Here is a 26,222-nt window from a genome sequence, read left to right on the forward strand (position 1 = left end):
ACAATCCTAAAATAATTCACTTTGAAAGCAAGTTTGTATTGTATGTCAATGATGATTATCTGCATTTCAGGAGCAACGTGATGTAGCATGTGCTTTGCCACTAGAAGGTTCAAAGCACAATCTTCAGCTACAATAAATAGCTAGGCCCTATTGGCTATTAGCTCTCTTTCTTGTATTTTTATATTTTTGGATTTTTGGATTGTAAATCAGTTTCAGTTCCCTAAGAAAGACCGTTTATGCACTGGAGGTTTCATGCCGGGCTGAAGGGTGGAGTTTTAGTCGTGGCAGGTTGCCCCACCTCTTCCTGCACCTACACAGGGGAGCATTTGGCCCGGTGCACTTCATCCGCCCCCAATTTGTACTCCTGCATGAGAGCTAGGGCAGTGAAGTTCCCAGTGCATAAATGGTCGAAGAAAGGCAGCTAATTAATGTTAATAGCCGCCACCACTACCACCACCTCCACTGTCACAACTGTCTTGCAAAGATACATCTACAGTTGCCAAAAACTTGGACAGATCTCAAATGGCAGAACACCATCTACCAGCCAAATAGCATGACCATGACCACTTCAGAATAATAATTCTCAACAATGATTTGGGGGAAATTCTAATTGCAAACCAATAAACACCTGGAACAAAATGCCCCAAGGTCATAGTTGTAGGCAAAATGAGAAATGGGCTTTGGATTGTTGACATTGCAATACCAGTAGACCGCAGAATTGAAAAAAAAAAAGATCATAAAATATCAAGGCCTACAAATAGAACACCTCTGGGAAAATAAGGTTACCACCATACTAATTGGTATTAACGGCTTTGGAGCAGTGCCTAAAAATCTCAAGAAACAGCTAGCCATTCTGGGCATTTAGCAAATGATGCCAGTTTAGCTCCAGAAGTCAATGCTGCTTGGACAAGCAAGAATACTGTTGTACCGCTTGCTACCTGGTCCCATCGAGGGAGATGTTGGAGACACAATCTGAGACCTTCTGAATGCCAAGCAGAAACTCTGCTGTTGAATGGCTGCCCCTCCCCAAGCCTTCTTCCTCAGTTCCCTTTCATTCTGTCTCACAAAGAGCGTTATGCAATTCAAAAGTTTTGTACTTCAGGCTGTCACAAGCTAGTAGCCTTATTGAAGTGGAAATTGCTCTATAATTCCAGTCATGCAGAGTATCAATCTTTCAAATCCAGTTGGCTAACATTAGGTACAAAAAGTCCATGGTTGCGTACTTGCACACCTGTTTGAGGAATTCTTAAAAAATGATCAACTATCTAAGCAGATAATGAACAACGGGGGATGAGGATTCAGTCTGACATGCGCCACCTGCGGAGACACGCAGTCCATTTAAAATCAATAAGGCTTATTCCTCCTTTTACCCCCAAAATGACTGGTTCCTTTTGAATTGGCATAAGTCTCCTGCTAAATTGCTTCTGCTCCAAAGGACACTACATTTGCCATGCAAACTGAACAGGCTGCAAGCAAGAATGCACCTTGCATCTTGCATGATGAACTCGGGCTGAGATTCATTAGTTAAACTGCCCGAAGCGTAAATGAACGGAACGTATTTTTGGAACCCAAATGCACAAGGCAATCCCCTGTACACCCACCCACGAACACACAATCTCTCCTTGCAAAACGATCCAATGATATGGATTATAAAGAAAAGAAAACCAATCAGAAATTAAGGTATGTGCTCTTTATCTCTGCTATGGATTAATAGAGGTAGGTCTCAGGCACATTCCCAATGTAAAAGGCAAAGCTGAACAATCCCATCATAGCAATATGCAATGAGGTGTGATCATTTTCAGGACTGAATCCAAGGAGGTAGTCACATATAACTGGATTCACAGATACCATACACTGCACACATGCATACATCTTGCCTTGAATATCCTGTTGGGTTGCTACAAGTTGGCTATGACTTGATGACACATCCCACCCACACCCACCCATGCACTTGTAAGTGTCGAGGAGTCCACAATGTGATGTCACTATTTCTTCTTCTAACAGTTCAGTTCAAAGTCATCCCCCTTTAAATCCCTTGAGGTCCCCGGGCTTGACTCTGCTTAGGATGGCGCTGCAAGTGTCTTATGTGGGAAGTGGTACACCATTAAAGAGGTAGCAGCTTTCACTGTTTAATCTGGGGAGGGGGAGGGAAAACTTGACGCAAATTTTATTTACCTAAATTTAGATTATGGGATAATGCACAACCCATCAGCTTCTCATCTAAGGGAAGAAAAACACGTATCATTAAGATTAGCACCATCTCTCAAAGAGTTCCAGACATCTGATCTGGGCAGAAGTTTCTGTCCTTCTTCCTAGCTCCTGGAATTATTAGTGAAAGAGAGGGATTTTATGGATACTGTGGATCTCCAAAAAGACTAATATGTGGATTCCAGAGTCTCCCTAGGAGCTAAAATGACTAAACTGAGGCTGTGTCTTGGTGGCATTGTGAGAAAACCAGAGTCACTGCAGAAGACAATAATGCTGGGGAAAATTGAAAACAGCAGGAACAGATGAAGAACCATCAGGAGATGGATTGGCTGAATCAAGGAAGCCACAGCCTTTATTTTGCAAGACCGGAGCAAGTGATAGGATGTTTTGGAAACCATTCATTCATGGAGTTGTTGCAAGTTTTAAGTGATTTGCTGACTCTTAACATACACTAAGGTGACAAGATTTTAACACTGGTAAAGTGGGACACCATTGACCGGGAGGGTTCTTGATTAAAAATTTGGTCTATATGGAGAAACAAAAATTTTCATAGAGCGCATAAAGCGCAAAAATAGTATTGTAATATATATTTTTAAACTTCAACATAAGAATAATTTGCTAGGTGCCCCCAGATGTCCCTCCAAAAGTGGGACAATCTGGTCACCTTAACATACACACAACAGAGGGGAGGTGCACATAACTTACATTTTATTGGTTAGTAGCCCACTTATATTTTTTTAAGTCATTTTAGAAGAAGAAGAGTTGGGTTTTACACCATGCTTTTCACTGCTGGAAGGAGTCTCAAAGTGGCTCACAATCTCCTTCCCTTCCTCTCCCCACAGCAGTTGAAGTAGAAGAGGCTGAGAGAGCTCTAGGAGGACTGCTCTGTGAGAACAGCTGTGTGATTAACCCAAGTTAACCCAAGGTCCATCTGCAGCTGCATTTATCAGCTTATATGACCATATACGGTCATATCAACCCACCCACTGCTCTCAAAATTGCCAATGATGGGCCTGGAGAGGATGGGAAGGAGAGGTGCCCAGGGTGGGTTTGTACACAGCTATGCTTCCTGGCAAGCGAGCCTCTTGTGGTGCAGAGTGGTAAGGCAGCAGACATGCAGTCTGAAGCTCTGCCCATGAGGCTGGGTCTTCAATCCTAGCAGCCAGCTCAAGGTTGATTCAGCCTTCCATCCTTCCGAGGTTGGTAAAATGAGTACCCAGCTTGCTGGGGGGTAAACGGTAATGACTAGGGAAGGCACTGGCAAACCACCCCGTATTGAGTCTGCCATGAAAACGCTGGAGGGCATCACCCCAAGGGTCAAACATGACCTGGTGCTTGCATAGGGTATACCTTTACCTTTATACTTCCCGGCCAGATTCTGCATGATCACAGCACTTCAGGGGTTTCTCAATAGTATAAAAAAGTTGAGAAAGGCTGGTCTAAGAAGTACCTCCTTCAAATGTAGATTCCATGCAAAATGTACATACCTTGATCTCATTAGCTAATAGATGGTTTTTATTTCAGGTATTTTTGTGTGTATCGTTAAAATACTAATTCTTACCTGCACACTAGCCCCATCCTTCTATTTATCTTGTTACCTTTGCTTGATATGATGGCTTTTCAAACCGCTTTTTCTGTGTTCGCATACAAAAACCGAGGCATTTCCGATTTCTTTTCACAGTAATGTGGACCAGCTTTATTATTCACAGGCAAACAATTAACTAATATCCCTTTACAAAGCCAATAATAATCCATTATGTTGCATGGAAATGTGGTCATTATACTCGGCCCTCGGTAAAATGGTCAATAACTGGAAACCTGTGAGTCCCCCTGTTATTCCAACCAGCATGTCAAAACCCATCTGAGTCAGATTTGCTTGGTGCCATACAGATGAGAGTGTTACCGAAAAGGCTGTTTCAGAGTTCAAAGTATAGGAAAATTGCTGTTCCATAATTCAGCAGTGAAATGAAAATAATGTAAAGAAGATTAGGCATGCCTTTTTTTATTGGGCCCTATTCATGGCGATGCTCTCATTTCCTAGCCTAGTTATTTTTCCGGTAATGTTTTAATCAAATAGTTTGAATGGAGGCTTTGTTCCAATTTCTTTTCTATCTTTGACTAGAACAGAAGGGGAGACTTCCCCACCCCACCCCCCTAAAAAGATAAACCCATCTTTTATTTAATGCTTCTATTTTTATATAATGTAATTTAACAATGTTGATCCATTGTATTGTGCTTTCCTTTTGTTATTCCTGCAGTGTTGACTGCAATGGATTTGGCAGACACATGAACAGGAAGATAAATCCCTACCTTGACTCAGGGAGTCTTACCATCTGGATCAATGTCACAGTAACATCAAGACTAGACTACTGCTTTGCACTCTACGTATGTCTCTCCTCAAAGTCAACTTGGAGCCTATACTTGGTGCAAAGTAACACAGCTCTGTTATTAACTGGAGGCTACATGGAAGATACATATTCCTCATCCTCTGAAATCAATCCACTCGAGTCAGTATGGTGTAGTGGTTGAAAATGGCAGCTTCTAATCATGTCAGCCAAGTTCTCATAGAGTAATCCTGCCAGAACTCTCTCAACCAATCCTACCTTACAGGATGTCTGTTGTGGGCAGAGAAAGGGAAGATGATTGTAAGCTGTTTTGAGACTCCTACAGGTAGTGAAAAGCAGAATTTAAAATCCTCCTCCTCCTCCTCCTCCTCCTCCTCCTCCTCCTCCTCCTCCTCCTCCTCTTCTTCTTCTTCTTCTTCTTCTTCTTCTTCTTCTTCTTCTTCTTCTTCTTCTTCTTCTTCTTCTTCTTCTTCTTGGAAGGACAGGGGAAAGGACTAATGGGAAGGCAGGCAGGGAAAGGAAGGGGCAGAGCCATCAAAGGGGATACCAAGTGTTGTCTACTCACAGCCAGTGGATAGCAACCCCATAATCTTTTAAAGGCAAGAGATAACAGAGCTTCCCTGCCTCTGTGCAGCAATCTTGGATTTCCTTGGCCATGACCCTTTAATACAGTTGCTCATGTTGTGGTGACCCCCCAACCATAAAATGATGCAAGGGTTTTTTCACAGAAATTAAACAGAAACACTAATGGAGTGAAGATCCATTGTTCCTGATTGTATATAAATTGATTTTTCCCTGGGGTTTCTCAGTTCAGCTCTTCCTCTTGTCCCACCATGCCAATCTTACTCTTTCCCACTGCTCCACACAGATGAACGCTCTATCTCCATCTCCCCCACACGGCCAAGCTGTTTGCCCTGCCACAATGCCTGAGAAAGGGTCATTCGACCCCCAAAGGGCTCCCGGCCCCCAGGTTGAGAACCACTGGTTTACGCACTGGAGGTTTCATGCTGGGCTGCAGGCTGGAGTTTTAGTCATGGCAGGTTGCCCCACCTCTTCCTGCACCCACACGGGGGAGCATTTGGCCCGTTGTATCTCATCTGCCCCCGATTTGTGCTCCTGCACGGAAGCTGGGGCAGTGTAGCTCCCAGTGTGTAAACGGTCAATTTGACCAAAGTGCGATACCCCCAGTTTAGTCATTTTAGCTTCTAGGGAAAGTTCATTTTGCATTTGATCTAGAACCCACTTATTTGCCATTTTGGTGGACCATGGTACTCATAAGACTCTCCTCCAGCACCACTGCCCTAATGGAGTTTAAAAGCAATATAAGTTGTCTTCTCCATGAAGCTTCCATTTGCAACACAAGGCTGAAATCAGAATCATAGTCTTAGATGACCATATAATGGCCACCTTCCCTTTTGTTTATAGATCTAATAATAAGGAATGTATACAAAGATGTTCTTAACCACCCAGATATATCACACCTTTGACTTCAAGGGCCACAAGCTGTTGTATCTAACAAGGATTTATACGGATGGGTTACAAATCAAGAGTGCAATTTATGTGAACATTTTAATATTACGGATTATAAACTCCCCGGAATGTCTTGTTCTTTGTATAATTCCGCATGACTGATCCAAAAGGAAAATGTCTATAGGGGACAATCAATACTTTTCAGACAGCATTTTAAATCATGAACATTTCCATTGTCTCTTTAGCATATTGAGCAGATAGCACAGATTTAAGCTAAAGGAAACATAAAAGTAAGCCCAAGAAAGCAGCAAAATATGTCTTTATTTAGCTGTTGATTGGAGCAATGTATCAGCTGTGGGTTGCTTGAGGGTTCTGGTAGGCTGGGCAGCTGGGAGAGAGACCCTAGCCCTGGGTCAGCAGTAAAAAAAAGAGGTGACAAGCAAAGTTTATGGGTGGCCAGCCAGTTCAAGTTAACACCAACCTGTTTCTCCTTTTGGGAGGAAACAAGGAAACAATAATAATAAATAGTTGACAGCCTTTCCCAACTATTTTTTACTGTTGACAAACCCCTAAAACATTCTTCAGGCTTTGAGAAACCCCAGAAGTGGGATGCTTGTGCAGAACATGGTTAGGAAGCATAGCTATGTGCATGCCCATCTGGGGCTCCTCCCCATCCCCTCCAGGCCCATCATTGGCCATTTGGGGAGTGATGGATGGTCATGTCATCCAATAAATACAGCTCCAGACTCACCTAACACTGCCATTGACACGGCAATGGGTGGGCAGGAAGAAAGGTGCTCCTCTAGTGGAGCGTCAAGGGTGGAGCTAGTGGTGAGCAGCACGATTGCACTGCATCACTTGGGGGGCCGGCTCGCAATACCTTTATAATATGCCCCATGCTCCAAGCTCAGCCTTCTCTCCCGTAGCGTCCAAATGAGTGGCTACCCACCCACCTACCCATTTTGTGCTAGTTTCCTAGTTTTTATGGTTTGAGTTTACGAGTTTTGTCTTGTGCGGGTTATTTCTTTGGCACAGCTGGTGGGGATAGCAAGGGGATGGTACCTGTTTTGACGATGGGGAGTTCAAATGTGACAATGGACTCCCAACAGTTAAGCAGCCTCAGGAATGAGGCCTCCGCCTTGGCAGAGTCGACCCACTGGGTGGCTCAGGGGTTCGCTGAACTGGATGATCAGGGGTGGGCCAAGGAAGGTCTATGCCTCCTGCAGCACCCCAAGCATTCACTCAGTGGGCTAGAACAGGGGTAGTCAACCTGTGGTCCTCCAGATTTCCATGGACTACAATTCCCATGAGCCTCTGCCAGCATTTGCTGACAGGGGCTCATGGGAATTGTAGTCCATGGACATCTGGAGGACCATAGGTTGACTACCCCTGGGCTAGAAGATCCCTTGTCAAGGGGACCCGTGGACCTGTTAAGATACCGGGGTGGAACCTCCAAGGGTCAGGGGCATTAAGGGTCCAATGACCTAGGTACAGTCTACCTCTCTCCTTGCTAGCCAACACATTGCTTTTTGTTCCATTAATAAAGCTGTGGCCTGTTTTGCCAACAGTGTGTAAGTATTTCCTTCTGCCCACAATGCCCGCTTGCAAGTCAAATGTTTAACAGATTTCAAAAATACATAAAAAAATTAATTCCCACCCATTCAGAAAACGCTTCCAGGGCAGTCAAGAAACTCCGGGGTGTCACAAAACCCTGGTTGAGAAAGCCTGAACTAACACATTTCCCTATCCTTCTTGGTTTGTGGTTTTTCTAAACTGCATGATTTGTGCATCGTGATGATCTCATGCTCTGTTCATTCCCATTCAAGAGTTTGAGACTAAAAGCTAATACAGATATAGCAACTGGATTTTTGTTTGTTTGACTGTATATCTGGGAAACATACCCCCCTTTCCCATTTGTTTTTCTGTGAGCTCTACTTCCTGCAGGACATAACTGGCCATTCAGAGAAAGCAACAACTGAAGGCTATGCGAACTGCCAATCCCCACTGCTGCCTGGAGTCCCCGAAGTCCCAGCTTTTCATGCTCTCATCTGGGATGCAGCGAAGGGCCTTGCTTATTCTTATTTTTTTCACCGTGTGTTTTGATCTCTCTGAAGTCGACTCATTTCATCTCTCCCCAACCCCCCCCCCCCCCCCCCCGTCACTGAAGGTTGCAAGCTGTCAGGCTCTGTTTGCTTTTTCTGCTTGTAGGTCTTTACATTTAGTAGTAAGGGGGGTGGGAAGCATATTTCACTAAAGGAACTAGTTTACATGAAGTTCAGGGTGGGGAAAAGATAAGCGTTCATCGCAGAATAAGGGAGGAGAGGGGTGGAAAATCAAAGTCAGAAGCTACGATCTACCTTGCAGTTATGATCACCTCCTACTGCGATCATAACACCTTTCTGAAGCATGTCAAATCCTTCTGTCGAAAATATTGTTTTGCATTGATGTTTTCTCTCTGTCTCTCTCTCTCTCTTCCCCACACACAACTGAACTCGTACAAGGCAACAGGGAGGCTCCGACCGACAATTCCGCTGGTGAAAAATGCTGCAGAGCAGCCTTGTTGAGAAACCCTGAAACCATCTTCAAGCTTTATTGAGAGCCAGTTTGATGTAGTGCTTAGGTGTGCGGACTTCTAATCTGGCATGCCAGGTTTGATTCTGCGCTCCCCCACATGCAACCAGCTGGGTGACCTTGGGCTTGTCACAGCACTGATAAAACTGTTCTGACCGGGCAGTGATATCAGGGCTCTCTCAGCCTCACCCACCCCACAGGGAGTCTGTTGTGGGGAGAGGAAAGGGAGGGTGACTGTAAGCAGCTTTGAGCCTCCTTTGGGAAGGGAAAAGCGGCATATAAGAACCAACTCTTCTTCTTCTTCTTCTTCTTCTAATTTGGCTAGCTTTTTTTTTGGCATATGACTATTGCTCTGGGGGATTTTATTGCAAGTATTTAGGGTGGCTTCTTGGCAGGGAGACCACGGTGGGAAGGCAAGGTCAAATGGCTTCTGTTTCTCACTTTCCCTCGAAAGCCTTTGCTGCGATCGCAAGAAGTTGGGTGTGACTTGACAGCGTTTTACACCCGCACACAAGGGACTGACTCTGTTTAAAAAAAAAAAAACTAGGATGGAGAATTTCCTCTGCTGGTATTCTAACACCCGTTATTCTCAAACCTTAAGGCATCACTAACGATCATTTCGATCTTCTCCAAAAATGCAACTTCATCTTGTTATCCCTCACCCCAGTAATGCGCTGCTTCTCAGAGTGTCACTGCTGTTCCTGCAGCAGCTGGAAATGAAAAGCAGAGCAGAATATTGATGTCTTGCATTCAGAGCCTTGAGATGGACCGTTCCTACTGGCTTCATAGGACAGAACATTTCGATTCCCAGCTGGAGAACTCCCACGAGAGAAAGCCAAGAACCATCTTCCAAGACCTCCTTGTCAGAAAAGATCCAACGGTTAATGACCATCGTCTTATCTCTAGGGCCATTAGTCACATGCTGTGGATGAATTGCAACAGCAGAGGGAATCTTTCGCGGAGAAGTCTTGTGGTTGCATTTCTTTGGTTCCTGCGGTCGTGACACCTTACTTACTCCATGGCTCCTTTCCAAAGCGGCCCTTTGCAATCGAGAAAACGAGTTCCATTTTGTAATCTAAGCCTGCCAGTCATTTTATATATTGACAGACCCATTGTTTCAAGCAATCTTTCATGAGTAACGCTCTCCTTTCACGGTCCGCCTGTGCTTTCTTCATGAGTCGATATATATATAGTACACAATTACTTGTTAGCAAGTGAGTTACTGCCTGTTCTAAGGGGCTTCAGATTTCACCCTCATACCATAGACGTGTGATGCAATCAATTGTGGGGGGTGACTCAACAAAGGATGTGGCACAAGTGCCAGAAAAAAGAGAGAGGATTTCCATGAGGTATTATTAGGGGGAGGCATCGAGCTGGGCTTGGACTGAGATCCCAGAGTTCAGTTTCAGACCATAAACATATTTTTGCTATATTACAAAAGAAAGACCAGGTGAGACACAGGTGAGATGCTGAAAGATATTTGATTTCTTCTTTGTAAAAACCAGGCAGAGGAAAGCATAATCTGTCGTGGAATCGCCGCTCTACATTGTGCATCTACTGATTCAGCTGACGGGTTTGGGAAATGTAATGCTAATTTGGCCTGAGCCATTTATTGAGCTGTGGCTGTTCAAAAGGAACCTTTGAGGGAGCTGACAGTGGAAAAGAACTATAGGTGGGCAAAAAACAAGGACTTCTGAAACCTTATTAGTTCCACATTCCTCATGGAAGGCCTCCTTGATGAAACTGGCACGCTTACATAGAAATGGTGCCACACTAAAGTAACAATGAACCCAGGTAACCTTCTATGGGGAGAAGCCAGAGGTAGGGATTAAACAAAACACTGTCCATTTCAAAGTTCCACACCAATTTGCAGATGTTGGAGAGCCAGCATGGAGAGTGGTTAAGAGCCGCGGACTCTAATCTGGAGAACCAGCTTTGATTCCCCATTCCTACCCAGGCAGCCATCTGGGTGACTTTGGGCAAGTCACAGTTCTCTTAGAGCTGTTCTTGCAGAACAGTTCTTTCCGAACTCTCTCGGCCCCAGCTGTCTCACGGGGTGCCTGTTGTGGGGAGAGGAAGAGAAAGGTGTTGACTTGGTAAGCCACTTTGAGACTCCTTCCAGTAATGAAAAGCGGGGTATGTAAAAACAGCTCTATTTTTTCTTCTTCAACCAACCCCTCCCCCACCGTACACACACACCTGGGAGTTGCTAATATCATCCTATACATTTCAACCCAACCCAATTGCCATGGTAGGAATTCCAGAGGCTTTGATATTAGGGAAATGGTATATGTGATAGAATACAGCCTAAATAGGAACTGTGGCTTTCTGCTGATACTCTTTATGAAGGAAAAATATCCCAGAGATCTAGTGACAGGTTTTGGAACACATTGTTTTGGGTGGCATTACATCTGGTCGTCTTTAAAATGCCAAAATATTCCCTTTTGTTTTGATTCTTGTTTTGGCTGCACAAATATAGTAGCTATTTAGGGATGGTTAGACAATGAGTTGGTCCCAGCTAGCTTTATCACCAAGGCCTGCCCCATTGCCTCTCCCTACTACAGCTCCCTGTCCCGCATGATTTTTTTTCCATTTAGGTCCCATGATCCTCAGTGTAACATTCTTAGGTGGGGGAACCTCTCATGCCCTTTTTCAGCAGCAGAATGGCTGGCTGGATCCTACCCAATGGATGCCTGAACAGAAGAAAGTCAAACTCCTTTGTCTTTTCCCAGAAGTCAGAAATTCACTTGGATGCTTTCCTGCTAAAGGTCAGGGGAAAAGGTCCATGGCTTAGTGGCTAGGTATCTGCTTGGCATGCAGAAGGTACTAGGTTCAGTCCTCAGCATATCCATAGCTGAAAGGGTCTAGTAGCAGGTGATATAAAAGACCTCAAACTGGGACTTTGGAGAGTCACTACGACCGTTTATGCACTGGCAACTTCATTGCCCCGCCCCCCTGTCAGGAGCACAGATCGGGGGTGGATGAGATGCACCAGGCCAAGTACTCCCCCATGTGAGTGCAGGAAGAGGTGGGACAACCTGCCACGACTAAAACTCCAGCCTGCAACCCGGCATGAAACCTCCAGTGCGTAAACGGTTTACCAGAGTCACTTTGTATAAGACCCAAAGGGAAATTGTGCCCTCTCAACCCAGCAGTACTTTTGGGGTATGCTGGGTAGGGAATGGAAAGGTAGGGTAGCTCCTCTTGCATGATCTTCTGTCTTTAACACATCACTATTTTTTCCCACTCTTTCACCAAAAAGCTCAGAGTAGTTTACATGGTTATTATACCAATTGGCCCCAATGCCAGGTCTGCCACATGCATAAGTATCCTCTACATCAGGGGTAGTCAACCTGTGGTCCTCCAGATATCCATACAATTCCCATGAGCCCTGCCAGCGTTTGCTGGCAGGGGCTCATGGGAATTGTAGTTCATGGACATTTGGAGGACCACAGGTTGACTACCCCTGCTCTACATGCTAGAACCATAGATTTATTTAGAGGTAATTATTAGCGACAATTTCAGTATGTTGTCTCCATGGACCCATTTCTAAAATGATATCCTTAGAAAGATGAGGGCAAGGGGGATCTCAAACAAGAAAATCTTTATTCCATTAAGACAATGCAAAGGTCAAGAATGAAATGCAAGGGAAAGAAAAAACATAAAACAAAGTTGCAAATATAGTAACAACATCTTAACAATTCTGCCCTGGGGCGTTGCCTTATCAGAATACAAATGAGGAGTATGAGGAGAAAGGAAAGGAGAAAGGAAAAGCATACATTACCTCTCCTGAACAGAAGAGTTTGATGTGTTGAGATCAGTCTCAGCAGAAAAGAGAAGCTAGCCTGGGCAGAAGAAAATTCCGATCTGAAACCAACTATAGGGTTGATTATTCAAGAGATGAACAAAAAAAATCCAATCGCAGAAATTGGCTTCAATGATCCAGCAAGAATGGGTGAAAGTCTGGGAAATAAACCAACTGCACAGTTGAAGAAGTAAGCAGTGGCTCAGGAAAGCTCATAGCCTGCCACAAATTTTGTTAATCTTTAATGTACTACTGAACTCTTGCTCTTTTCTACCACACAGTTGAAGTAACTCTGTGCCTTTGAACAGAAGAGGGTCCAGGAACAGAACCAGCTTCAAGGAGTTGTGGATCCAGCAATGGAAGAAGGTCTGGGGTATGGATGGACTCAAGAGAAAAAGGAAGGGAGCAGAACTACAAAGTGGAAGTGGACTTGAGATGCCCTTGGCTATCCTCACAATAATCTTGTGAGACAGGATAGGCTGAGAGACAGTGACAGGTTATCCCAATGAAATCCTGGCTGAGTTTGGGCTTAATAACCTAAAAAGACCCTGCTGGATCAGTGGACCACTGGTTCATCTAGTCCAGCATCCTGTTTCACATGGCAGAAACCAGTTGGCCTGGAGGGCAAACAAGGCACAGAGGCTAAGCCCCTACCCAGTTGTTGTCTCCCAGCACTGGTATTCAATGCTTTGGTGCCTCTGGATAATGGAGGTTCCCTTCAGTCACCATGGCGAATAGCCATTGATGGACCTTTCCAGGTTTCCCAGATCTTCATCTAACCCTCTATTTCAGGATTTCCCAACCATGGTACCAAGGTACCGTACCATACCACATAGTAACATGGTGTCTGTGTGGGTTGAAAATGGCAGCAGGGGAGAGCCCTCCTATCCTGTGCCTGTGACATCCAGCTCTGAGCAAAGAGGAAAGAAAAAAGGGTTTTAAATTACAATTTAAAAACCCAACTCTTACATGAGCAGGTTGACCCACCCCATCCCAAAGTGGCCAGTAATGGGCCTGGAAGAAGTGGAAAGGAGGAGAAGATTCTTGGTTTCTCCTCCTGCAGTTATTTCCTCCCTCTTTTGACATTTCTACAAGTTTACTTTTTGGACAAACCTTTAATGGATTAAGGGTATACCACGATAATTTTTTTGGTGGATAGTGGAGTCGTATTTTATATTGAAGTGGGTATTTATCCTATTGATTTTATGATACATGCTTTATGAGCCTTGCTCACCTAGAGCTCTCTGGAGAGGATGGGCTGAAATCTTGAATAAATCATGTTAAAAGCCTTCAAATGGACATTTGCTGCTTGTTTTTCTCCCTCCCCCACCCCCACCCAGTGTTCTGGGAAGGTTGGCAGCAAATGATACGGAACATTCTGGTGATTTTCAACAGGATCTAATGATCCCGATACAATTTGTAGCCCCCATCTTGAAAATGGTAAGAAAAGTCCTGTTTCTGGAGTGCAGAAAATAGGGACAGGTGGTGGAGTGTCTAGAAAGCCACAGTAAAGGGACGTTTGGCCACACTGTGTGGGTCTCAAGTTAAGTAGAACTGGACTGAAAGATAATTAAATGTATTTTATTTATTTATTTATTTATTTATTTATTATATTTATATACCGCCCTCCCCGAAGGCCCAGGGCGGTTTACAGGGAAGAGGAAAAAGATACTGGTAGTCTTCAAGCAAAGGTCAGATACACACTTTTCTTGGATGCTTTAGGATGCTTTGGGCTGATCCTGCATTGAGCAGGGGGTTGGACTAGATGGCCTGTATGGCCCCTTCCAACTCTATGGTTCTATGATTCTATGATACAGATAACATATGGTGAAAGGTAATAACAGTAATAACATTATAACAGCAATAACCTTAACATGATCACAACAAGAACATTAGAAAATTGTGGAATTGCAAAAGAGCCTCAGCTCAACTCTTACTGGGACCCAGTGGGTTGGGCAGATTAGTGTCAGTTGTAGTAGAGGGGGGGGGGCTTAGGGGCCAATTGGAAGCAATGGTTTGGGTCAACCTCAACCAATCTGATGGAGAGCTCCCTATTGCAGGCCCTGTGGAACTGTTTAGGTTCTGTCAGGGTCCTCGGGGAGCTCGTTCCACCAGGTAGGGACCAGAATGGATTAATCATAATCCATTGAAACTCCATAGAAAAGAACTACTATCAACATATGCATGAGATTTAAACAAATAAAACAATTTAAACATACACTGTTCCAATTCAACAACTTTTTGAAACAGACCCTTTCCCTTCTGTAACCTTTCTGCAAAAGATCATTACAAACATCTCACCGAGCGATGTTATAAAACCAGATTTGCAACGCCACAGCATCTCTTGGTTTTCGACATTTGCTTCCATCTTTTAGCTTCTTCCCTAAAGCCATTAGCTAAAGAAAGAAGTGTTCCCTTAGACTATCGCTATCTCGATGAGGGGAATCGTATTCTCTGGAGTGACTTTGACCCAGGGAAGCCCTTGAGCTAGAGAGATATAAAGGTATAAGTCAGTTCTAAGAAACTGAGACTCCCTATAAATAATTTGAAGCTGTACCAAAATCCCTTTGGCGAGCAAAAGGGAGAGAACAAGGCCAAGACGATGAGTAAGGCAAGCAAATTGAAAATGCGAATCGTATCATCCATGCCCAAGGGTTCACTAATAGGGCTGATGGTACTTGGAGAACAAAGAGAAGAAAATGGAGCATTGATTTAATAGCACAGTGAATTTTGATATATCCAGAAAGCAGCAGGAGGGAACGTTTCTCCCTATTAAATGGCGTCTTCACCTTTCTCAGTATTTTCTGCAACCTTAAAGCTATAGTATATATGTTTCCCTCTAGGAACTTGCATAATGAGTACTTCTTTTCTGCATACATTCTGCACTATTCCAACCCATGGTGTTGGACATGCACATAAATGCCACACTGTGTATCAGATATCTGCAGAGTTTGGGGACTTGGCATCTGTATGTGTCTCTTTTGTTCCTTCCTTTGAGAAAAGACAATCTCCATTGCTTATGGGTTGCTGATCCACCTTGGGTAATTTAATAATAATTGTGACTGATGTTGATGTTAGCCATTCAGTCAAGTCGGACTCTTGACGATCCTCTGGCTCAATGGTCACCACAATGTTTGATCTTGCACCACTTCTTCAAGTTTTGCAATGTTCTGGCTGGTGTCCATTTTGATCATATCCAACCACCACATCCTTTGTCGGCCTGGTTTCCTTTTACCACTGACCAGTCCTAGCATAAACTACCCATTGACTTGGATCGCGTGACATGGCCAAAGTAAGTGAGCTGGAGTTTTGTGATTTTTGTCTACCAGTGATATATCGGGCTTTATGCGCTGTAGTATTTCCTTGTTTGGGACTTTTGCTCTCCAAGGAATCCACAGAAGCCTTCTCCAACACCAAAGTTCAAAACAATCAATTATCCTCTTGTCTGTTTTTTTTTGTGTCTACCTGGTTCCTTTGCAATGGCAGTTTTGTGCCATTTTGTGCCACTTCTTCACTCAGAGTAATTAACACATGGAATTCACTATCACAAAAAGTGGTAGCAGCTATAAGCATAGACAGCCTCAAGAGAGTACTGGATAACTACATGGAGTAGAGGTCCATCAGTAATGATTAAAGGTGGAACACTATGCCTGGACAGTGAGACTCTGTTTTCTTTATGACTGAGATGCAACACTCGAAGGGCTTCTGGAGTTCTGGATTCAGTGACGGAACTCTGGATGGCACCAGGGTTTTCGGCGGCTATGTGACACAGAGTACTGGACTGGAAGGGCCATTGATCCAGCAAGGCTTCTCTTATGTTCTCATCTCCCTCAGGTGGACATGGCCTCCTAGCACCTACTTGCAAAATACACTGCAATGTGTATATGGTTGTTAATTACCCACTTCCTATACAGTCATCCCAAGGTTATTTTCATCTGTACAAAGAGCTTACAACCTCTCTCTCTCTCTCTATCTCTCTCTCTCTCTCTCTCTCTCTCTCTCTCTCTTTCTCTCTGTATAGCCTGTAGCCTTTTAATAAGGAGCTATATAACCAGTTGTTCCCCTGAAACCAGAATCATCCAGAAAGTAGCAGTATGCACTGCTCTTACCAAACAACATGGGAGGATTGCTATCTTGGGTAAGGACTGTATTGATCCAGGAAGTATCGAGCAAGGCGCTCTTTGATTTCCATGTCAAGTCTAGGTGCGGAGACTTGCTTATTAGCCGGAGGACTCCAACCTCTTTCTATCAAGTTTAGAACCATACAAGGTTAGAAGCTGAAAATCTAGGAACACAGCTACAGCTCCTTAGTCATGTTGGGCTGCAGTAGGACAGCTAGATTTGAGTCCAGTTGTAGCTTAAAGACAAACAAGAGTTTCAGGGTACAAGCTTTCAGAACTCAAAACTCTCTTCATCAGACAATGTTGAGGATTATACTATTGTGCCAAGGAGACTTTTTTGTCCATCCAACCACATAACACCTCAATACTACTACTACTACTACTACTACTACTACTACTACTACTACTACTACTACTAATACTAATACTAATACTAGTAGTAGTAGTAACAATAGTAATAATAAATGTAATAATAATAATCACTCTCCTCCAAACAGCATATATGGTTCAACAAGCCAAGTTCAAATTAAATATTTCTTTTCCCCAAGCTGTAGCTGTATGTGGGGTAGAAATCCAAGGACATGGAAGGATCTGAAGATAAGGAGTCTGAACTGTCCCCAGGAATAGGAAAGCATTGTGGGATTTAGTAAGGGTTGTCACATAGTCTGAATTTTTACATTACCCAACAAATAACAGACACGCACTTGAAGCTCTCTTCTACTGAATCAGACCATTGGCCAATCCAGGGCCTATTCTGCACACAATGGATAATGTGCTTTTGCAGCTGGATTTTCCTGTACAGAACAGGATAATCTACTTCTAAAGTGCATTGAAAGTACATTATCTGTGTGCAGAATGGGCCCAGGTCACTGTTGTCTGCCCTCCTTGCCAGGTGCTCTCCAGTGTATCAGGCAAAGGCGTGTCACATTTCTGAGTGCCTGAATGTTTTAGCTAAACATTTGCAGCTTTCTTCCACTGAACACTTCCGAGTTTCACAGAAAGAAGTCTGGAAGGGCACTATAAAATTGCCCCTTTTTTTTAGGTATAACAATATTTATGTTGAAAACTTCCCTTACAAGGTAATTGTGCCTTCTTCAGATGCCCTTGTTTACATGCTGACTGAATTGTGACAATGTTTATATTGCATCACAATGAACAGTTTTGTGCTTGCACAGTAGCTACTTGGTCACTGTAGGTTGTAACAGTTTCCAGTCCATGAAACATAACTTCTTGTGTACTGGAGTAGGGTATCCCTGGAGTCCATGGTCCATTGAGTTATTCAATAACATGACTTGTCTGAAGCATGGAATCATGTGCTATTTAACCCTTCTTTGCATCTGCATAGTTTAAACCAGGGGTAGTCAATCTGTGGTCCTTCAGATATTCATGGACTACAATTCCCATGAGCACCTGCCAGCGAATGCAAATGTGATGCCTGTGGCAGATTATCTGGTAGGGGCTCATGGGAATTGTAGTCCATGAACATCTGGAGGACCACGGGTTGACTACCCCAGGTTTAAATGACCAGGCTGCATCTGGTATATTTCTTGCACCTGCAAAGTCAGCAACATCTATTTGAGGCATGATCAGTACAACTAAGCAGTGGATTAGCTGGATTGATAGGCAGACACTCAAGGCACACTCTGAATGTACACAGAGACATACAAGTAGTCAGTCTCCACTCAAAATGCTCTTTTTTTACTTCATGTCTTTTAAAATTAGAGGTGGTGAAAGCAGACGAGTGGGGAACTGAGTTCTGACTAGGAGAAAGCCATCCATTCCTGAGATCATTTTCATTGTGGGAAACGGAGCTACCCCAGTTGCTCAGACGCATTTGCCAATCGCATCAAATGGCCAGCCTCCTGTTAGTGCCCAGTAAGCAGAACAAGATCCAGCTGCACCTAAACAAGACTGCTTGTGAGCACGTTCAATGTCACTGTTGTGGTTGCGCTATAAATCACACCATTCTTATCCCAGTTTAAGGGAAAGCTGCTTAGTGTTAGAGACAACCATAAGAGCAATTAACAGCCAAGAACTGCAAAGAAAGTTTCAGGTTTTTTCCCCTCCCTATGTATATTATACTTTACAAGTTCTTATTTGAGAATCATCCTTTTGTTAGATTTCATGTTCAGTAATGAATAGAAGATTTATCATCATCGCTATCCTGGAGGTAGTAATCCTCATAAGCTTTAGCTCACAAGCATCAGAAAGATGCTCTTCTTAGCTTATGAATTACAGCTTGAACAGCAGAAATTGGATGAAAAATGCAAACGCTCTTTCTTGAATTTCTATCAGCCAAGTTGGATATAAGTACAATGACAAGAATGGGGGGGGGGGACAATGACAAGAGGGGGGGAGATCTCTGCCTTATTTCAGGTATTCTGGCCTAATGCCATTTATGTTTCTGGCTTCTTATTGCTTATGGAAAGCAGGTTTTTTTTTTCCCTTGCTGTTTTCTTCTGCTTTACTGAATTAATTATGTTATCTTGTTCATCAAGCTAACAGGCAAGGAACATCCTATGCTGCTTTATTAGCCAGCTGTATACTTAATAAATACAATCTGTTTACCAATAATTAAACCATAATATGATTTATTTGGTTTGTTTTAATTTCAGGGGGTGCAGGATTAATTGGCTTGTAACAAGAGACTGTATTTTTTTAAGGAATTATCTTTCTGTTGCAGAAAAGTTCCCGATTTTGTTAACATTTGGAAGACTTCAAATATACAGGAATTATTAATATGTATATATTATTAATATAAACCCTTTTGATTTCACTATATGTGGTGTGGGGGCTGTATGTCTGCCTAAAACTATCTTCCATTGAAAAGAAACTGATGTTGATACATAGCAAAAGTCCATAGTGGGGAGAATTTACTTATCCCAGTGAGTTATCCTCGAGGGTATCCACAAGTTTTTATATTTTCTATCCTGTTTAATGCTTACATGGAATTATTGAATGAAGTCATGTGAAGATCTGCAGGGTAGCATTGTCACTGTGCGATACCCAACTTCTTTTCTTCTTTTCTTCAGCTATTGATGCGGTATTGGAATAAGTGTTGGAAATAGTTATGGAACAAGGCTGAAAAGAACTGAAGCCCAGTCCAGATGGTGATGGTGGATGATTTCTCCCATTGATGGGACTGTGCCCATTCTAGCAGAGCTACGCTGTCTCTTACAGATGGTGGTTGCAATTATGGATGTTGGAATCATAGAATCATAGGTTAATAGAATTGAAAGGGATCTCCTTGGTCATCTAGTCCAACCCCCCCCCCACACACAAACACACACAATGCAGGACACTCACAACCCTATTGCTCATCCACTGTAGCCTACCACCCTTTGAACCTTCACAGAATCGGCCTCTCCGTCAGATGGCTATCCAGCCTCTGTTTAAAAATTTCCAAAGATGGAGAACCCACCACCTCCCAAGGAAGCCTGTTCCACTGAGAAACTGCTCTAACTGTCAGGAACCTCTTCCGGATGTTTAGATGGAATTTCTTTTGCATTAATTTCATCCCATTGGTTCTGGTCCGTCCCTCCGGGGCAAGAGAGAACAACTCTGCTCCATCCTCTATATGGCAACCTTTTAAATACGTGAAGATGGCTATCAGATCTCCTCTTAGTCATCTCCTCTCCTCCCACTTCCTTACCAATGCTTTAATTGCTTTTTATAAATGTTTGGACTGAGTTTTACTTGTTTTTGTAACTGTTCAGTGATGTGTGTATTGGGGTTTGAGTTTAATTATTTTAATATGTGATTTATATCATGTGTTTCAAATCAATAGTCACTTGTAAAGAGAGAAAGGCAAGATTCAACTGTTGCAAATAAATAGAATTGATGGTGGACAGACAGAATATGGAGAGTGACTCCCAAGCTATTAATTTCTCCTCTGTGGCACACAGCCCCAGCCTATCTCCTAAATAAAATATTTCACTTGTAAAAGTATCTTCTCAGGCATTGCCCAAACAGAAATGTACCTTAATCCATCTGGATTATGGACAATCGATGCTCAACAATAGCCATCAAAAAAAGATATCTCTAATCCTTTCCCAGAATGGCCAAGAAGGAAATCAGTCTCACTTTGGATGTAGAATGGTCATCATGTAGCTATCTGACAATGATGAAAGAAGATTTCAGTAACAGTAGCTCTTAGGTCTGTAATATCTGGTCAATAGTGGTGGGAATTTTTCTGGGACAGAAGAGAACATTTATATGTGCAGCAAGAAAACCTTCACTGTAGAAAGCAAGTAAAGAGCCATTCCTATTAGGTATGATACATGTACATAGCACTCGCATGAAAGATTTTAGCAGCCAGGGTAACTGAGAGCATGTCCTCCTCATGCAATTGCATTTGCTGTATTCTGGTCAATCCACTGCTATTTCTTGATGACCAATAGCCTGTAGTATCATGTAGGTGGATAGGACCCTCTCCATGGCTCCTGAATGATGGTCATCTCCATTTCAAAACATCCATCACTAGGACATTTAACCTATAGTAATCTAAGAACATAATAAGAGCCCAGTTGGATGAGGCCAAATAGTCTATGCAGTCCGGCATCCTTTTTCACATAGTGACCTATGCAACAAACAGGAAATAGAAACCAAGGACATGGGAGTTCCCCGATGCTGCCACTTTGTACTAGATTTCAGAGCTCTGCTGCTGCCTGGGCATAAGGAGGATCTGAGCACTAGTTCTGTGAAGGCATTGTGTTTCCTTTCTGAATGCGTGAAATTTGTGGCTTCCCGTAACTTATTTATTTATTTGCGTTTATAAAACCGCCCTCTCTGCTGAAACAGATTCAGGTCGGTGAACAACATATGTAGAAACTATGCAATTAAAGTCACGGTTAAACGTCTTTCAAAACATTTCTAAAAACTCCACCCATTGGTGCAGAACCAGAATGCAGGATATGGTCGCAATGCAGGAGGGAGCCCAATACGATGTGAATGTAAGACGGAGCTCTTCCGCCAGGTCTATGGTTGAGGCTGGGATTGGCAAGGAAGAACATTGCCCCCCTGGAGGGTTTGAAGTTGTCATCATCCCCCTCCATCCCCCAATGCCCTTTGCTTGACAGGCCCTGTGGAACTCAATGAGCTCTGACATGGACCTGTTCTTTCCTGGGAGCTCATTCCACCAGGTAGGACCCAAGGCCAAGTGTTACCCAGTGATACTACTTATTGAACCCTTCCTCCTTCTTATTACTATTTTATTTCCTATTCTGTAATATTCAATTTCCAGTTGGAGAATTACCTTTTTAAAAATATTCTAGAGCCTCTCCCTACCTTCTTATCCCATTGTCATGTAGTTCTAACTTTGACAGACACATGTAAAATGCCGGCCTCCTGAATCTCCCAATTCCAAATGCAGTCAAAGCTAATGAGTAGACTTAACAGTAAGCGAGCATTTAATCCGTCAGACAAACAGTCGAGTGGAAACTCACCGGGCAAGCCAGCTATTTTCTGTAGACAAAAAAAGAGTGTTTTTTCTTAAAGAACATAAGCTGTCCAAGATCACCAGCCAAGGGACATCATAACAGTGTTGTTGGCAGCTACTTTCAAAACGATTGCTCTACACTCTGGAGAAGGGGAAAGCTCCCGCTTTGGTTCTCTGTCAAAGTCTCGTTTCTTTGTATTCTTTGGGACGATCCAAACGTCGCCCAGTTACACTAATTGAAAGAAAATAATATTTCTGTTGGGACTCACCTCTTGGCTGTAAAATTCACAAGACACATTTATTTACTGGCAACTCGGACCGCCTCGCGGTAAATGATCTGATGTAAAGCAATGAATTGAGCCCCCCTCCCTGCCAAAGTCTGTTTTCTTCCAGCTGTCATGGGCTAATCCCCCATGAAGGCCTTGTAAATTTGAGTTGGCCCAGTCTGCTGGAAGGGGTCATCAGAACATGATTACGGAACAACTATTTAGAATAGGGGCTGGGCTAATGAAGACCCAGGAACTTGATTGTTTCCTCGGTGCTCCTTTGTGGGCTGGAGAAGTGCTGAACTGTCCTCGGGAGAATCCCGTCCAACACATTAAAGTTGCTGTTTATCACCAGCATCGGCAAGGATAGCAAAATGTTTTCAGCAGCCGTTGATAAAAGCCTTTTTGAAGACGGGAGAGCAAAATGGAGCTGAAAATTGAGGGTAGGACCCTGCAACATTGTGCTGCCAGCTTGCTTTTATCAAGAAGGTCGATGCCACCACCACAGAGGGGGAAAAAAATCCTGGGACAGTTATTTCTCAAGCATCACTTAGTTTTTAGATTTTGTTCTACCATTATTTTTTAAAGAAATACAACACGAGCCCAAAAAACAGGGAGATGTAAGAATACATTGTTGATACTGACGTTCCTGACGACTAGCCCAAAAAATATAAAACAGCTCAGTTGACTAATCCCACATTTCCATACTCATGGCTGGGGAGGATGAATGAATGTTCCCTATTTCAGTGCTTAAAATTTTGCCTACAATGTTTATCCTGTGGGGAATTTATATATAGATTTGTTCATACTATGTGTGCCTGTTCTATGCAAACAGTGGTACTCCATTTATACGTATAATCACAATGCAGATCTTTGAATGCTTTGTTAAAGTTAAAAAAAATCAGGGCAAAGAATTATCACAAGGAAGTCCTCTTTTGGTCATCATGATCACCATCAAGCCCAATCTTGTCAGATCTCAGAAGATAAGCAGGCTCAACCCTGGCTTAGTATTTGGATAGGAGACCTCCAAGAAATACTAGAGTCATGACATGGAAGTAAGCAATGGTAAACCACCTTGGAATGTCTCTCACCTGGCTGGCAGACAATCCTAGGAACTCCTGGCTATACCACACACATTGTATTTTACGATAAACAAGTTGCCATCCATGAAAGGGATTGGAAGGGCAATCCCAAGAGCATTTGCTGTTATCTGTTAGTCCTAATTGGATGTTACGTTAGGGCCATGTGATGTGTCGAGCTACTTAACCCACACACAAACACACACACATACATCATGTGAAAGCAAACCATGTGTCTCATTTACCTCCAAGGCTCCCAGGACCAATAGAGCCTCCAAATATTTTATCTCACAACCTTTTTGTTCTTCTCATGAGCCTTGATTGATGTTGACACTATCAGCTAATAATCAGTATCTATATCCAGTCCGAGGCCTTTGATATTATAGGCAGCTGTTTTATTCTCCACTTGCTCTGCAAATTATCATCTAATATCAACCACTTTACAAGAATTGCCAGGCAAAATTCCTCTCTACAAGTCTTAAAGTTTAGAAAATGATTTTGTTCACCTGTCAGGGGGAAAAAATTACTCTCTCCTAACAAGGAGTGCGTATATAACATTTTCTAAGATTGGATGAAATTAATCTAAGTAATGTAATGGTAGTTTGAAGACTTTCAGGAATGCTTAATTATGACCATTTCCACACTGGGAACTTTGCTGACCCAGCTCCTGTGTGGGAGCAAAAATCTGGGGCAGATAAGGTACACTAGGCCAAATGCTCTCCTGTGCGAAAGCAGGAAGAGGTACGGCAAACTGCCCCAGCTTAAACTCTAGTCTTCAGCCCAGTGAGAAACCTCAAATACAGGAACCAAGCCCTCCCCAACCTGGTGAACCTGGTGAACACTCTTTCTATTCCAAAAAAAGTGGAAAGTTTAGCAAGTAGCATTCCAAAATCCTGCACTGAAAATGTGGAGTGGAAAGGACATTGAAATAGGAAGTCTCCTGCCCTCTCTGATTGGTTGGAGCCCATGAGTCCCATGCTTCACATGCATTGTGCTCCTTTCAGCTAGAAATCAGTGAACTATTGCTCCAAACACAGCTCTAAAGTGAGATGAGAAATCTTCAGCATATAATCATTCTGATGAATGGGAAACTTTTCAGCAGTGTTACCCTTACAGCCATGTAGAAGCAGGATTCATTAGAATTGCTGATAACTTGGAAAGAAGACGGCTCAGCAGAGCTCATATACTTGATGTGTTGGTGATGTGTTGGTGAGCCCCAGAATTACATTCCCACAAATAAAGCCCATAATTCTCCACGTGTGGATTTTCAACCCCAAGTGAATTGGATTTGGACTACATAGGACATTTTTGTTCCTCCCCAGGAAAAGCAGTAATGTCTGATTCTGGTAGACAGTTCAGTAAAGCCAAGCAGACCTAATGCGTCCATCTCAAGTCCATCTCGAGGTGCTTAGCAGGGGCTTACCCCACCTGGGACATTAGCAAAGGGCAAGGCTCTTCCTTTCAGCTGGCAGCGTCGGCTGCTCTATTATCTTTAAACTGGCTGGCCAGGGCTAGCCCCTGGTATTTAAAGTGCATGTGGCCGACTCTGTGGGCGATCTCATCAGCCTGTCTGCTAACTCTGCATTAAAACCAACTCCTGTCGAGTTCAGCTCAGCGGGGGCTGAAATACAGTGTGCTGGTTAAGTGCCTGCAGCAGTACGCTTCCCTGTTTCTCCGAGTTCATTTCTAGAGGCGTAAATTGTCAAATGGAAAGGTAGGACCCCCCAAGACAAAAAAGAATAATGATATGGGAAATTCATCCGTCAATGTAATTTTGGTCTGAAATTTCAAACAATCGATATTGAAAGATCAATCTTTTAGCTCTATTAGCCAATACTATTACAGTATTTTGTGCCGTATTATGCGCAAGCGCACAAATCAAAAGACAAAAGGCATCTGGCATTAGATCACTGATGTAACAGATTCCCCTGAATGCAAGAAGCAACTCATGTGCCAGGTGCCAGAAGCACCAATAGATGTTAATTGGTTTGTCTGGGTTTTGATTTTATACTGAATTTTATTGAATGCAATTGTTTTATTGTTTTAATATGGATAATGCAAACTTTGTATGGTTTAAAATGTTGTAAACTGCCCCGAGACAGCTATGCTGGGAGAGGCAGTTACAGACATCCATTACTTACTTAATTAATTGATTGATTAATCTCAACTTTTTATTATTAGTATTAGTATTAGTATTAGTATTAGTATTATTTATTCGATTTATTCTTCACCTCTCCCCAGAGGCTCGAGGCAAGTTGTTGTTGTTGTTGTTATGTGCGAAGTCGTGTCCGACCCATCGCGACCCCATGGACAATGACCCTCCAGGCCTTCCTGTCCTCTACCATTCCCCGGAGTCCATTTAAGCTTGCACCTACTGCTTCAGTGACTCCATCCAGCCACCTCATTCTCTGTCGTCCCCTTCTTCTTTTGCCCTCGATCGCTCCCAGCATTAGGCTCTTCTCCAGGGAGTCCTTCCTTCTCATGAGGTGGCCAAAGTATTTGAGTTTCATCTTCAGGATCTGGCCTTCTAAAGAGCAGTCAGGGCTGATCTCCTCTAGGACTGACCGGTTTGTTCGCCTTGCAGTCCAAGGGACTCGCAAGAGTCTTCTCCAGCACCAGAGTTCAAAAGCCTCAATTCTTTGACGCTCGGCCTTCCTTATGGTCCCGAGGCAAGTTACAGACATATAAAACCCCAATAAAAACATACAATAAAACATATAAAACATATCATACATAATCCCCAGATAACAGAACAAAAATTCAGTTCATATCTTCTCTATTCCTTGGTAACCTACTATCGAGGGGGAGGAAGGACAGAGAGTACCAGATGGAGTATGCTACTGCTGCTGTGTGGGGGGGGGGCAGATCTTCCATGCGGCCTGGCCTCAACCCACGACCTGGCGGAAGAGCTCCATTTTGC

Source organism: Paroedura picta, chromosome 9, assembly GCF_049243985.1.
Source record: "Paroedura picta isolate Pp20150507F chromosome 9, Ppicta_v3.0, whole genome shotgun sequence".
In the NCBI taxonomy this organism is placed as follows: domain Eukaryota; kingdom Metazoa; phylum Chordata; class Lepidosauria; order Squamata; family Gekkonidae; genus Paroedura; species Paroedura picta.